Source organism: Hemitrygon akajei, chromosome 4, assembly GCF_048418815.1.
Source record: "Hemitrygon akajei chromosome 4, sHemAka1.3, whole genome shotgun sequence".
Taxonomy (NCBI): Eukaryota; Metazoa; Chordata; class Chondrichthyes; order Myliobatiformes; family Dasyatidae; genus Hemitrygon; species Hemitrygon akajei.
Window position 1 is genome coordinate 163,131,248 of NC_133127.1, and position 14,449 is coordinate 163,145,696.

Consider the following 14,449-nt stretch of genomic DNA (forward strand, 5'->3'; position numbering starts at 1 on the left):
CTCCAAGAAATCACAGCATCACTGGATGATATGGGGATTTGCACAGGTGTAGTGTTATTCTACCTTTCAAAGCATACAAAAAAGATGTTGGGCTCACTGGGGAGTGAAACATCACTGTCCTTAATACTGTTAGGTTTCGCTTTATAGGAATTAATGGCAATGCAAACCCTGCATATTGTTCATCCAATCCTATCTATAGCTTCACTCAGACTTGCCTCTTCAATGGCTTTCATAGGTCATAGTTAGACTTGTAGGTTCTGGATTATCAGTCTTGAGCACAGCACATCTAGCCCTCAGCAAACTGCAATCCCTTGGTTCATCCAGGGCTTCTGATTTGGAATATTCTTAAAAGTCATACTCTCATCCACACAGGTCTTGATGAAGTCAGTGATGACCGTGGCATATTAATTCAGATTACAATTCATGAAAAAGATAAAAGGCAGCTACTGGATGTTGTGTATTTGAATTGTCGGTAAGTTTACGATAAGGTCCTACATAAGAGGCTTATGTGAAAAATTAAAGCACCTGTGATTGTAAGTGATGGACTGGCAGAGATTGAAACTTGGTTGACAAATAGGAAATAGAGACTTAGAAAGGTATTTCTTCAGCTAATGACTATTACGGCTCTGAACTGATCAGTGCTAGTGCCCTGGCTTTTCACAACATACAGTATATCAATAATTTGGATAGAAGAACTTAATTCACTATTTCTAATCACAAACAAGAGAAAATCTGCAGACGCTGGAAATCCAAGCAACACACACAAAATGTTGGCGGAACTCAGCAGGTCAGGCAGCATCTATGGAAAAGAATAAATAGTTGACATTTTGGGCTGAGACCCTTCATCAGGACTGGAGGAAAAAAGATGAGGAGTCAAAGAAAGAAGATGGGGAGAAGGGAGGAAGAAATATAACGTAGTAGGTGATAGGTGAAATCAAGAGATGGGGAGGAGTGAAGTAAAGAGCTGGGATGTCAATTGGTGAAAGAGATATATGGCTGGAGCAGGGGGAATCTGATAGGAGAAGACAGAAGGCCATGGAATAAGGGAAGGGGAGGCGCACCAAAGAGAGGTAATGGGTAGGTAAGGAGACAAGGTGAGAGAGGGAAATGAGAATGAGGAACGGTGAAGGGGCAGGGGTATTACTGGAAGTTTGAGAAAATGATGTACATGCCATCAGGTTGGAGGCTACCTAGAAGGAAGATAAGGTGTTGCTCCTCCAATCTGAGTGTGAACTCATTGCGGCAGTAGAGAAGGCCATGGACTGACATGTCGGAATGAGAATGGGAAGTAGAATTAAAATGGGCGACCACTGAAAGATGCTGCTTTTCCTGGCGGACGGAGCATAGGTGCTCAGCAAAGATGCAGCAAGCAGCTGAGAAGGCAAATATATGTTGGCCTTCAATACAAGAGGTTTTGAGTACAGAAGCAAGAATGCCATACAATTATACAGGACCTTTATAACATCACCAAGACATGGCCTCCACACCTCAGAAAGGATATACTTGCTCTACAGGAGTGCAGTGAAGATTCATCAGAGTCTAGGGATGGCAGGTCTATATTAACAGAGTTTAGAAGAATGAGAAGGGAGCTTATGAAGACATAAAAAATTCTGAATGGGCTAGACAGGCTAAGTGCAAGGGATTGCTTCCCTGGCTGGGACCCAAGAGCAAAAGGTCACAGTCTCAGAGATTTACTACTGAGATGAAGAGAAAGATCTTCACTCAAAAGATGCAAAACCTGTGGAATTCTGTACCAAAGAACACGATAGAGGCTAAGGTTGAATATTTCTAAGAAGGAAATAAATGTATTTCCAGATACAAAATGTATCAAGGAGTATTGGATTAGAAATATGGGTTACAATTGTGCAAGATAGCTCAGCAACCAATGCAACTAATGTCGACATCCTGCAGACAATTCATCAAACTACGACTTCTTCTCCTTCTTTTAAATATGCTTCTACTACTAATCTGTGTGTGATTGGAACCTATAATTTACATTTTGATAATGTGTTTTTGGGCTGACTAAGTGATCTGTTGCTTTGGCTGTATCCGAGAGAATTCGACGTGGTTGTGAGTGAGTTTGGGTACGGAGTGTGTGGCCTAATAACAGAGACCAAACCCATGATCGGCTCCAACTCTCAACCAGCTTGTTGATTAGTGTCAAGCAAGATTGAAATCAATGAGGACAAGAGCAGAAGGTGAGCGGGTGTTCAACGCCGTCTGCCTTTGTTTGACCAGTCTCTCTTTCTCTCTCGCATGCTGCTGCTGGAAGAAAGTGCAGGAGTCTTGGGTCCTAGTCAAGATTTGATCGGCGCAGTTCATAAATTGGACTCAGTTTTAGAGAACTCTACGGTTTATATTATTTGTGTTGCGGTTTCTGATGACTCCTTTTTTCATTGCTATTTTGTGCAATTTTGATCAGAGCGGCCTGGTTCTGCAGCCTGTAGTCAATGAATGACACAGCACCAAAATGAACAGAACTAAATATTCCTAGACTGCTTCAAGGCTCCGTGGCTTGATGTTTAATATTCCATATATTACTCACCATTTTTTGCCATTTGCGTGATTTGCTATTTTATTTAGGAGTTCCTAAATAAAAAAGGCAAGAAAATGGCGGCGCGACGGCAGCGCGCACGGCCTCTCCAGGAATGAAGCAGCGTGCATGGCCTCTCCAGGAATGAAGCAGCGTGCACGGCCTCTCCAGGAATGAATATCTGTTATCTGTAAGTAGGGCTGTGCACAATCCTGATTTGATGGGGACAGACGTGAGAAGCACGGAGGAACATCTGGTGAAACTTCTGACATGCCTGTTTCACCGCCGCTGCTACTGTGCGATCGGAAACATCTCCGGCGAGGAAGACCCCAAATCCTCGGCTTTGCCTGTTGCTTGGCGGCCGGGGCCGGGGTCAAAGCGCTCGGCAGAGATGGTGCTCAGTGCCGGAGGGTTGGTTGGAGGCTCGAAGTTTTTTGGACGGACTCAGAGTTGGCTGTAGTCGTATGCTTCCAGAGGCTGCGTCAGGAAGCTTTGCGGCGCTGGAGGTTCATGGCAGGAAGAGTTCTTCTTCCTTCTACCGTCTATGTGAGATGATGGGCTATCGAGGACTTTGAGACTTTTTATTACCGTGTCCATGGTCTGCCCTTATCAAATTATGGCATTGCTTTGCACTGTTGTAACTATATGTTATAATTATGTGGTTTTTGTAAGTTAGTCTTGGTCTGTCTTGTGTTTTTGTTCTATCATACTTGAGGAACATTGTATCACTTCTTAATGCATGCATTACTAAATGACAATAAATGAGGACTGAGTGTCCTCACAATCTAATCTAATCCTTGCTTGATGTTTTTTTTGAATGAGTTCCATGGTGTTCCTTTGTTTAGTGGCTATCTGTGTCTCAGGGTTATATACTGCATACATACCTTGATAATAAATGCACTTAGAATCTTTGAAATAAGGTATTGTGGTAGAAGATCAGGCATGATCTTCATGAATAGCATGGCACACTTGAAAGGCAGAATAACCTGCTCTTACTGACATCAAATTACAATAAAAGGCAGCACTGGGCATAGCAGCGAGCATAACGTTTTACAGTGCCAGTGATCTAACGAGCGCAAGAATAGCATGATCAGGTATATTAATGCGTGGCTGAGAGACTGGTGGAGGGGACAGGGCTTCGGGTTCCTGGATCACTGGGGCCCCTTCTGGGGGAGATACAATGTGTACAAAAAGGATGGGTTACACCTGAACCCAAAAGAGTGCAATATTCCAGCAGGCAGGTTTAATAGAACTGTTAGGGAGGGTTTAAGCTAATTTGGCAGAGGTATGGGAACTGGACTGATAGGGCTGAGGAAGGGGGAAACAAAGATAGCATGCAACAGAGATGATAGAAAGGGCAGGCAAGGAGATGAAGCATAATCACAGTCAGTGGGATGATTTGCAGGGCAATAGAGGCATGGTGCAGTTAAAACAGAAAGCAACAAATACTGGACTGAAAGTGTTGTATTTGAATTCACGCAGCATAAGAAATAAAATGGATGATCTTGAAATTCAGGTACAGATTGGCAAGTATGACGTTGTGGCCATCTCTGAAACTTGGCTAAAGGATGGTTGCCATTGGGAGCTGTATGTCCAAGGATATATGGTGTATTGGAAAGATAGGTTAGTAGGCAGAGAGGGTGGTGTGGCCCTGTGTATAAGAAATAATATTAAATCACTAGAAAGGGATGACATAGGATCAGAGGGTGTAGAGTCTTTATGAGTTGAGTTAAGAAATGGCAAGGGCAAAAGGACCCTAATGGCAGTTGTATACAGGTCTCCAAACAGCAGCTGGGATGTGGATTACAAATTATGGCAGGAGATAGAAAAGGTGAGTCAGAAGGGCAACATCATGAAAATCATTGGGGATTTTAACATCAAAATGGATTGGGAAAAAACAGGCTAGTACTGGACCTCAAGAAAGAGAATTTGTGGAAAGTCTAAGGGATGGCTTTTTAGAACAGCTTTTTGTTGAGCCCACTAGGGGATTGGATTTGCTGGACTGGGTGTTGTGCAATGATCCGGAGGTGATAAAGAGAGTTTAAGGTTAAGGAACCCTTAGGGATTAGTGATCACAATATGATCAAATTCACTTTGAAATCTGAAATTAAATTCCAATGTGTTGGTATTTCAGTGGAATAAAGGAAATTACAAAGGCATGAGTGGGGAACTGGCCAAAGTTGACTGGAAAAGGACACTAGCAGGAAGGACAGCTATACTTTAAATCTTTATCTTTAATGAAAAAAAAAAGAAAACCTAAAGATATATTATCAATGTATCAATAATTAAAAAGTTAAAAGTTAGTATCAATTAGACACCAAATAGTGGAAACATTTGAAGGGCTACGGAGATAGGAAAAGGAAAAAGAAATAATTTGCCACAGAAACATAATGGACAGAATGCTGTATATTTCTATGATTCTCTATAACAGATTCATCTGGGTACATGAACTGAGGATTGGCAAATAGAATTTGATCCAGATGAACGTGAGATATTGCATTTTGGGAGATCAGATCAGAGTTGGTTTTATACAATGAATGGGGTGTGTTATGGACCAGAGGGACCAAGGACTGCAAGAGCATATTTAGTTGAAAGCAATGTCACGGTGGTGAAGAAGGCATTTCCCACATCTTGCCAAGCCTCCATCAGTTCAGGGCATTGAGGATAGAAGTTGGGAAGTTATCATGGAAAGATATAAGATGTCAGTAGACCACATTAGAGTATTGTGTTCAGTTTTGGTCACCCTATTGTGGGAAAGATGTTATTAAACTAGAAAGAGTGCAGAAGCTTACCAGAATGTTTCTGCACTTGGGGGCCTGAATTACAAGAGACCATAAAACTCTAAGACATAGGAGCAGAACGAGGTCATTCAGCCCATCAAATCTGCTCTTCCATTTGATCATAGCTAATTTATTTTCATTCTCAACCCCATTCTCCTGCCTATTCTTCGTAACCTTTCTCGACCTTACTAATCAAGAAAATATCAATCTCTGCTTTAAATATACCCAATGACTTGTGGCAATGAATTCCATAGATTCACCACTTCCGGCTAAAGAAATTCTGCTTCATCTCTGTTCTAAAGGGACAATCTTTTATTCTGAAGCTGAATTTTCTGATCCCAGATTCTCCCACTATTGGATACATCCTTTCCACGTCCACTATCTTGGCCTTTCAATATTCATTCGGTTTCAATGAGACCCCTCTACGCTATCTATGCCTCTTGTAATTTTGAAATTGGCCCACATCTGGTACATGGTACAAATGGAATTTGCCACTGATTAGCCCATGTCTGAAATTTATCATGGTCAGACTAATTGTGACCAAAGGCTGCTTCATTATCTCAAAACTTGCATTTGGCCAGAGGTTGTATAGACTAGGACTTTATTTCCTTGGATGTAAGAGAATGAGGGGTGACCTGACAGAAGTACCGGTACATAAGATTATAAGGGGCATAGACAAGGTGAAAGTACAAAGTCTTTTTCCCAGGAAGGAGGTGCTATGAACAAGACATAGCTTTAAGCTTGTCTTGTTTATTATTTATTGTAATGCCTGCACTGTTTTGTGCACTTTATGCAGTCCTGGGTAGGTCTGTAGTTCAGTGTAGTTTTTGTATTGTTTTACGTAGTTCAGTGTAGTTTTTGTATTGTCTCAAATAGCACCATGGTCCTGAAAAACGGTGTATCGTTTTTACTGTGTACTGCAGCAGCAGTTTATGGTTGAAATGATAATAAAAAGTGACTTGACTTGAAGATAAGAGCCAAGATTTAAAGGGGACATCAGGGACAGCTTCTTACACAAAAGGAGCTGCCAGAAATGGTGGTTGAGGCAGGCACATTAGCAACATTTTAAAGCCATCTAGATGAGTACATGGATAGCAGGGGTTTAGAGTGCAATGGGCCAAATACAGGCAGATGGGGCTAGCTTACTGGCATGGAGTTAAGCCAAAGTGCCTGTTTCCATGCTGTATGACTGAGTCTCGTCACACAGTCATATAGCAGGAAACCAGGCTCTGGGGCTCACTGAGTCTGCATCAACTATTCATTTACATCAATCCTGCACTCCTCTGTCTTTGTTTAATACTCTCTCTATATATCTCTCTCTCTCATTCCCAAAAGCTTCCCTCAGATTCTACCACTCACCTATCAGAGGCAGTTCACAATGGCTATTAACTCATATTGTTAGGATGTGAAAAGAAACTTGAGCATCTGAGAAAAGCACACAGTTTGAATAAACAAACTCCACAGAGATATCAGAGGTCAGGCTTGAACTCTGGTCACTGGAGCTGTGGGGAGGCAGCTCTACCACCTTTTCTCTTCTCTGGAAAGATGAAAACAAACATGTAAACTAGCCCTGGAATATTCCAACCTAACCCCCCCCCCCCACCTTGAAAATTGTTACTTGTTGACATTGCACTGATCATGATTTATATTACAGGGCACCTACCTCAATAAGAGAAAGGTACAGATCTTCCTTACTACAATAAAGTTAATCAAGAGTCAATACACAAGCAGGCAAGCCTGTTTCAAATGGCTAACATTACTTGGGAGAAGAAAAATCAGCTTAGCGCTTCCATTATAAAATTGAACCATGGCTTTCTTATCCACTCTAAACCTTGAAGTTGAAATAGTTTACCCATGTAAATAGAATGCTATGCATCAACATTTCAGATAGAGCAATCAAGTCTAGTTTCTGAGTTAAACAAAAATACATACCCAATTTTTGTTGAGTAACTGAGGTGCTTTTAATAGGAATAAATCTTGTGACCAATATAATTTCCAATACATCAATTTCATTTTGAGAAGACCAAAACAGAGTAGGCAGTAGAAAACTGTTGCACTTAGTAACCTTTTTCAGTGCCATTAATGCTGATTTGCTCCCTGGTAGCAGAAATCTTTGCTTACCTAGAGTAAAAAGAGTACATAAATAGTTTCACCAACTCATACACAACACTGATTTGCTGCTGCTGTACAAGTTAGCCACAAAAAATCAGCTAATTTCATAAGTTAACCACATTTGGAAAGTTTAATGTTTACCAGTAGTAAGGGCACCTCTGCACAAAATAAAATCCTCAATGAATTGCAAAGTTGTTAACGATTAAATGCAACTATACCAGTTAAAATGGTTTCAAGAAGGCTTTATACTAATGATTATGGACTGCAGGAGGCCTTTGAACAGAGATACAACCATTCCCCATCTCTAAGCTTGTTCTAATATTAAACAACTTTATCTGCAATTCAACTCACTTCTTCCAAGTCAAATGTGTACCTATGGAAACCTGCATCTACAAACGTAAGTTAGCCTGGTTCTATGTGGAATAATTGGAACGGTCCTTGTTTCGGTCCTTTATGTGCCCATTACCTCACACTTGTTTCCAGAAGATTGATAAGTGCACTGGTAACACTTCCTGTTCTGGTACAGAATTTGTATCTTTCATTGTCATTGTTGCCAATTTTCACCATTGTCACACTTTCACATTGTTCATCTCTGACTCTGCTTCAATTTCCTTTCCAGTTTAGGGGACAGGAGAGTGATCAATATCCAATACAAGTGTACAGAGTGCCACAATTCTCTAGACTAACCTCCTCCAGTCTACTCTTCCAATTCTCCTGATTTTGTCATATCAACTTTGACAAATAATTTCCATACCAGTACTTCTGAAGTGTCTTCCTGTTTCCTTAATTTCTTCTTCACGTAATTGACATGGCAGTCTGTTTCTAGTATTTTTGCTTTCCTCTCAACTATTGTAAGGATGCGATTCCAATTCTCATCATCTATCATCCTATCAGGCTTCACACTCAATAGATTATCCTCTGTAATTTCCTGATGCCATCACCTGACACATCTTCCCCTTACAGAATTCTAAAAGGTCTATTCCTTTTATAACTACCAGTTTGTACCTCCACTTTCACAAACATTCACTCCCTGTTTTGGCACCTTCTAGGCAACAAAAGAAAATACATACAATGTCCTTTACTTCTTCTCTTCCTGGTATTAAGAGAATGGAACACTCCTTTCAGATCAACCAGTGGTTCACTTGTATTTCTCCCAATTTAGTGTATTGCATTCAGTAATCACAGTACAGAACATAGAACAGTGCAGGCCTTTCCCCCCACAATGTAGTGCTGAACCAAATAAATTAGTAATCAAATGACCAACTAATCCCTTATGCCTACATAATGTATATATTTCTCCATTTTCCAGACATTCATGTACCTAGCTAAATGTCTCTTATAAGTCCTTAATATATTTATGGCTACTGCCACCACAAGTAGTGCATTCCAGGCATCTACCACTCTCTGTGTAAAAATCTTGCCTCTCACATCTCCTTTAAAATGATCCCTTCTCACCTTAAATGCATCCTGTCTGGTATTAGATATTTCAACCCTGGGAAAAGATACTGTCTGTCTACTCTTATCTATACCTCTCACAATTTTATAAACCTCTACCAGATCTCCCCTGTTTCCACCGTGCCAAAGAAAACAACCCAAGTTTTTTCAACCTCCCGTTATAGCACATGGCCTCTAATCCCAGCAGCATCCTGGTAAAACCTCTTCTGCACCCTCTCCAAAGCCTCAATGTCTTTCCTATTATGGGGTGACCAAAACTATGCAATACTCCAAATGCAGCCAAGCTAGAGTATCAAGCTAGATATTAAAGCTGCAACATAACTTCTTGACTTTTGAACTCAATGCCTCAACTGATTAGGCTGCATTTAGAACACTCCTAGCAACCTGAGTAGCCAGTTTCGGGAAGCTGTTAACTTGGACCCCAAGATCCAATCAAGCTCTTTCTCAGTATTGTCAACTGTTGTAATATTGGAAATATGGAAGACAGTTTGAACACTACATCTTTCAAAAAGGATCACAAAAGTGAACAGATCGCCTACTTTACTGATGCATTTTGAGGGAATATTGTGGAGAATTCCCAGTACTTGATTAGTATTAGCTTGGTTGAATGGAAGTACTGTTATCTCATTCAAAAGCACATGGATTCAGGAACCAATCAAAGAACTTGATCACATAACACAAGCTGAATAATACAATTTTGAAAATGTTGCTTTTCTGTAGAGATGAACTTGCGCTGTCAGCTTACCAATTCAAGTATATACCAAAGATCCCATGGTACTAATCAAGAGAAGACAATAAAACCTGTAGTATCTTAACCAACAAAGATTACTTCAAATTCACAGTTTATATTAAATTCACCTTTTTTAACAGTCCTTTAGGGTGGGGGATGACCTGGTTGCACTCCTTTTCAGTTAAGTAACTGTTGAGGCCCATGTGGAATTCACATATTCTGCCATGTGCTGTTTGATGGAAGGGTACACAGACAGCTTTATGCACTGTAGGCCTTTTGCCATTTTTGATGGGCTTTCACTTGTTCTTTACAAACATCCCTAAGATTTTTAGTACCATCCTGGCAGGCACTTTTCCAATTTAATTAATCACCAGCCAGGGATTTACACATATCAACGAGGATGCTTCATCACTTTCAATGAACATTTCAGATATCTTTAATGTACTTTAATAAAAATAACTGCTATAAACATTGAGAATTTATTACAAAGTACATAAAAATGTTCCTTGTCATTCTCCTCAGCAGCCTTTTTTTATCTGGCTCAAATGTTTGGATATTTATGCATGCCAAATATTTCTCCAACATACCAGCTAAAATTAACCTTAAGAATCTATCAGACAGCCGCTAAGCAGCCCAGAAAAAAGATTAAAACTTCTAATAACATCTCCATCAAAATCTTTCCTTTACAGTCATTTTCTATCATTGCAGAGGAATACAAAAGGAATAAATGATTCTGCAGCAGCAGTTTCCATTTCCATACTGCCCATTTCAAACATCCCAATGCACTCTCTGACTAGGCCTGGCATTGTGAATGCTAAGTGTTAACCAATTCTGTAAACTACAAATAGAAATACTGGATGGGAACTGTAAATGCATTCATTCGTGTTTATCTTTAGTCACTTGTTGAGCAGAGCAAGTAGGATCTGCATTTGGAGAAATCTCCGACTCAGAGCATAGAAACATAGAAAACCTACATAACAATACAGGCCCTTCGGCCCACGATGCTGTGCCAAACATGTACTAACTTTAGAAATTATTTAGGGTTACCCACAGCCCTCTATTTTTCTAAGCTTCATGTACCTATCCAGGAGTCTCTTAAAAGACATCATATCCGCCTCCACCACCATCGCCAGCAGCTCATTCCTCGCACTCACCAACCATTGTGTAAAAAACTTGTCCCTGACATCTCCTCTGTACCAACTTCCAAGCACCTTAAAACTGTGCCCTCTTGTGCTAGCCATTTCAGCCCTGGGAAAAAGCCTCTGACTATCCACACAATCAATGCCTCTCATCATCTTATACACCTCTATCAGGTCACCTCTCATCCTCTGTCATTCCAAGGAGAAAAGGCCAAGTTCACTCAACCTATTCTGATGGGGCATGCTCCCCAATCCAGGCAACATCCTTGTAAATCTCCTCTGCACCCTTTCTGTGGCTTGCACATCCTTCCTGTAGTGAGGTGACCAGAACCAAGCACAGTTCTCCAAGTGGAGTCTGACCAGGGTCCTACATAGCAGTAACATTACTTCTCGGCTCTTAAATTCAATCCCACAGTTGATGAAGGCCAATGCATCGTATGCTTTCTTAACCACAGAGTCAACCTGCGCAGCAGCTTTGAGTGTCCTATGGACTCGGACCCCAAGATCCCTCTGAACTTCCACACTGCCAAGAGTCTTATCATAAATAATATATTCTGCCATCATACTTGACCTACCAAAATGAGCCACCTCACATTTACCTAGGTTGAACTCCATCTGCCACTTCTCAGCCCAGTTTTGCATCCTATCTATGTCCAACCTCTGACAGCCCTCCACACTATCCACAACACCTCCAATCTTTGTGTCATCAGCAAATTTACTAACCCATCCCTCCACTTCCTCATACAGGTCATTTATAAAAATCATGAAGAGAAGGGGTCGCAGAACAGATCCCTGAGACACACCACTGGTCATCGATCTCCATGCAGAACCCTCTACAACCGCTCTTTGTCTTCTGTGGGCAAGCCAATTCTAGATCCACAAAATAAGGTCCCCTTGGATCCCATGCCTCCTTAATTTCTCAAGAAGCCTTGCATGGGGTACCTTATCAAATACCTTGCTGAAATCCATATACACTATATCTACTACTCTACCTTCATCAATGGGTTTAGTCACATCCTCAAAAAATTCAATCAGGCTTGTAAGGCACGACCTGCCTTTGACAAAGCCATGCTGACTATCCCTAATTATATTATGCCTCTCCAAATGTTCAAAAATCCTGCCTCTCAGGATCTTCTCCATCAACTTACAAACCACTGAAAATGCTGAAGGAACTCAACATCTATTAAAGTGAATAAACAATCAATGTTTCGGGCCAAGACTCTTCCTTAGGACTAGAAAGGAAGGGGGAAGAAGAAGGAGGACTAGCTTTAAGGTGATAGGTCAAGCTAAGTGAGTGGGAAAAGTAAAGAGCTGGAGAAGAAAGAACCTGATAGGAGATTGGACCATGGGAGATAGGAAAGAAGGTGCAGCAGAGGGAGGTGATAGGCAAGTGAGAAGAGGTAAGAGGCTAGAGTGTGGAATAGATGAAGAGTGAAAGGAGAAAGGAAAAAATTACTGGAAGGAGAAATCAATTTCATGTCATCAGGTGGGAGGCAACCTAAATGGAATATGACGAGTTGCTCCTCCACTCTGAGACCGACATGTTGGAATGGGAATGGGGAGAGAAATTAATTGGTTGGCCACTGGAAAATTCCACTTTTGGCAGATGGAGTGTAGGTGCTCAACAAAGCGGTCCCCCAATTTACCTCGGGTCTCACCAATGTAGAGGAGGTGGCATCAGGAGAACAGGACATAATAGAAAACCCCTAAAGATTCATGGGTGAAGTGTTGCATCACCTGGAAGGACTATTTGGGACCCAGAATGGAGGTGAGGGAGGTGAATGGACTTGTTGGGATATGTGCCAGGTGGGAGATTACTGGGGAAGGACAAGTGCACAAGAGTATTGCAGAGGGAGCAATCTCTGTGGAAAGCAGAGAGTGAGAGGAGGTAAAGATGCATTGGGTGATAGGATCCTTTTGAAGATGGCAGAAGTTACAGAGAATGATGTTTTGGACATGAGGCTCATGGAGTGGTATGTAAGGACAAGAGCAAGTCTGTCCGTATTAAGATGGTGTGAACGTGGATGTCTAGGAAATGGAGATGCGGATGAAGGCAACATCAATGGTGGAGCAAGGGAAGGCCTTTTTTGAAGGAGGACATCTCTTATGTTCTGGAAAGGAAAGCCTCATCCTAGGAACAGATGTCATGCGAACAAAGGGACAAGAGAAAAGGAAAAAGCATGTTTACATAGTGGAACGAGGCATAATCCAGGTAGCTGCAGAAATCGGTAGCCTTATGAAAGTCGTCAGTAGAGTTTGTCTCCAGAGGAGGCAGAGAGATCAGAAAAGGGAGAGATGAGTCAAAAATTAACTGTGGATTTAAGTGTGTGTGTGTAAATAGTTTCAATATGTGATAAAATAAATTGTGTTCTTTCATAATCAAAAGTCCTGTGTACATACACCCTCGGAGGTCGACGGGGTGGGGGTGCTACCTCCTTGAAATGCAGGGTGGGATGTCTGTAATGAGAGCATGGATGCATGAAGCAGGACCAATGCAGTCGTCAATGTCACTTGAAATTTAAAAGTTACCTAGCTTATGTAATTGAAATTTTAAAAAAACTAGAAGCTTTCACGAAATTTCTATCAATGTTTTCCTCTCAGTGGCTGCTCAACGTCGTCCAACGGCCTGACAGAATATCCCAGATGAAAATGAGGCTCCAGCGATTCTCAAAATTTCCACGAGTTCGCGAATGTTTCCCACAGACACGTAGAGGGAGCTGACCCTCTCCTCGTTGTGTTTTTTTTGCGCTTTGTGGACGACGGCCGTAAACATCTCCCAAGTCAACAGACAGGCGAAACCTAAAACCGACCACGTGCTACCAGCGGACCGGATGTGGAAAGCCGTCACCGGAAGTTCGACACTGAAGTCGCTCGGCGAAAGTTGGTTCTGCGGGGCGGGCGGGCAGTCGTTTCCAGCGGCGGTGAGGTGACCGGAGGAGGAAGCACCGGCACGAACGAGGGTTGGAGTAGCTGGAGAAGGAACGCCTTAGTCTTGCGGTGGGGTGAAGCTGCGAGAAAGGGGGTGGAACAGGTAAGAGTCTTTTTCACGTGGACCATCCATGTGTTTTGGGCTCGAGTGTGGGTCCCCCCGCACCGACGCGGGGTTTGTGGAGATTGCAAAGACTGGAGATATTGGAATCGTGAGCGGAAAAAAAAATCAGTTCTCTATTTGTGAAAACAAAACATCCTCTATCAATTTAATTGGTCGAGCAGTAACTGTGGGTAAAGTCCCAATATAGTCCTTCGACCTGAACAGTCGACATTTCCTCTCCTCTTCCCCCCCCCCCCCCATAGATGCTGCTCTACCTCCTTAGTTCGTTCCAGCATACATTTCTTCCGTCTACACTGCTAATTGGATAGTGAGGGCTGCAAAGGGTGTGTGAGCCCACATTCATACAGGGCTGGGACTGCAAAATCTGCCATTCAGCTTTGGTAGGATAGGCTCTCCCAATTCAGATGGAGCTAATAATCGAGTCTCTGACGTTTTGGATCGTAATCCTTTCTGGGAAGCCGCACTGCCACAAACCTTACTCTGATCAGCTCTCACTCCTAACCTCTGCCTGGTTGAGTGGTTGTATTTAGTTTGGGGCTCTGCATGGAGGTATATAATGTTTGTTAACTGTTTAATCACATTCTTTCGCATCAAAGTTCAAGCACTTGAGTAGTTGAGATTCTTCAAGTGACTACGCTTTTCCTTCTC

At 41.9% G+C, this 14,449-nt stretch overlaps 1 protein-coding gene across 1 annotated transcript in view; it reads left to right on the forward strand.

Annotated features, from left to right (window-relative positions):
- The first annotated feature begins 13,642 nt into the window (after positions 1–13,642).
- uspl1 (ubiquitin specific peptidase like 1) overlaps positions 13,643–14,449 on the forward strand; it is a 33,748-nt gene continuing 32,941 nt past the window's right edge. Inside the window, exon 1 of the mRNA XM_073043843.1 lies at positions 13,643–13,780. The gene's annotated coding sequence lies outside the window, so the exon portion shown is untranslated. The remainder of the gene's footprint in view (positions 13,781–14,449) is intronic.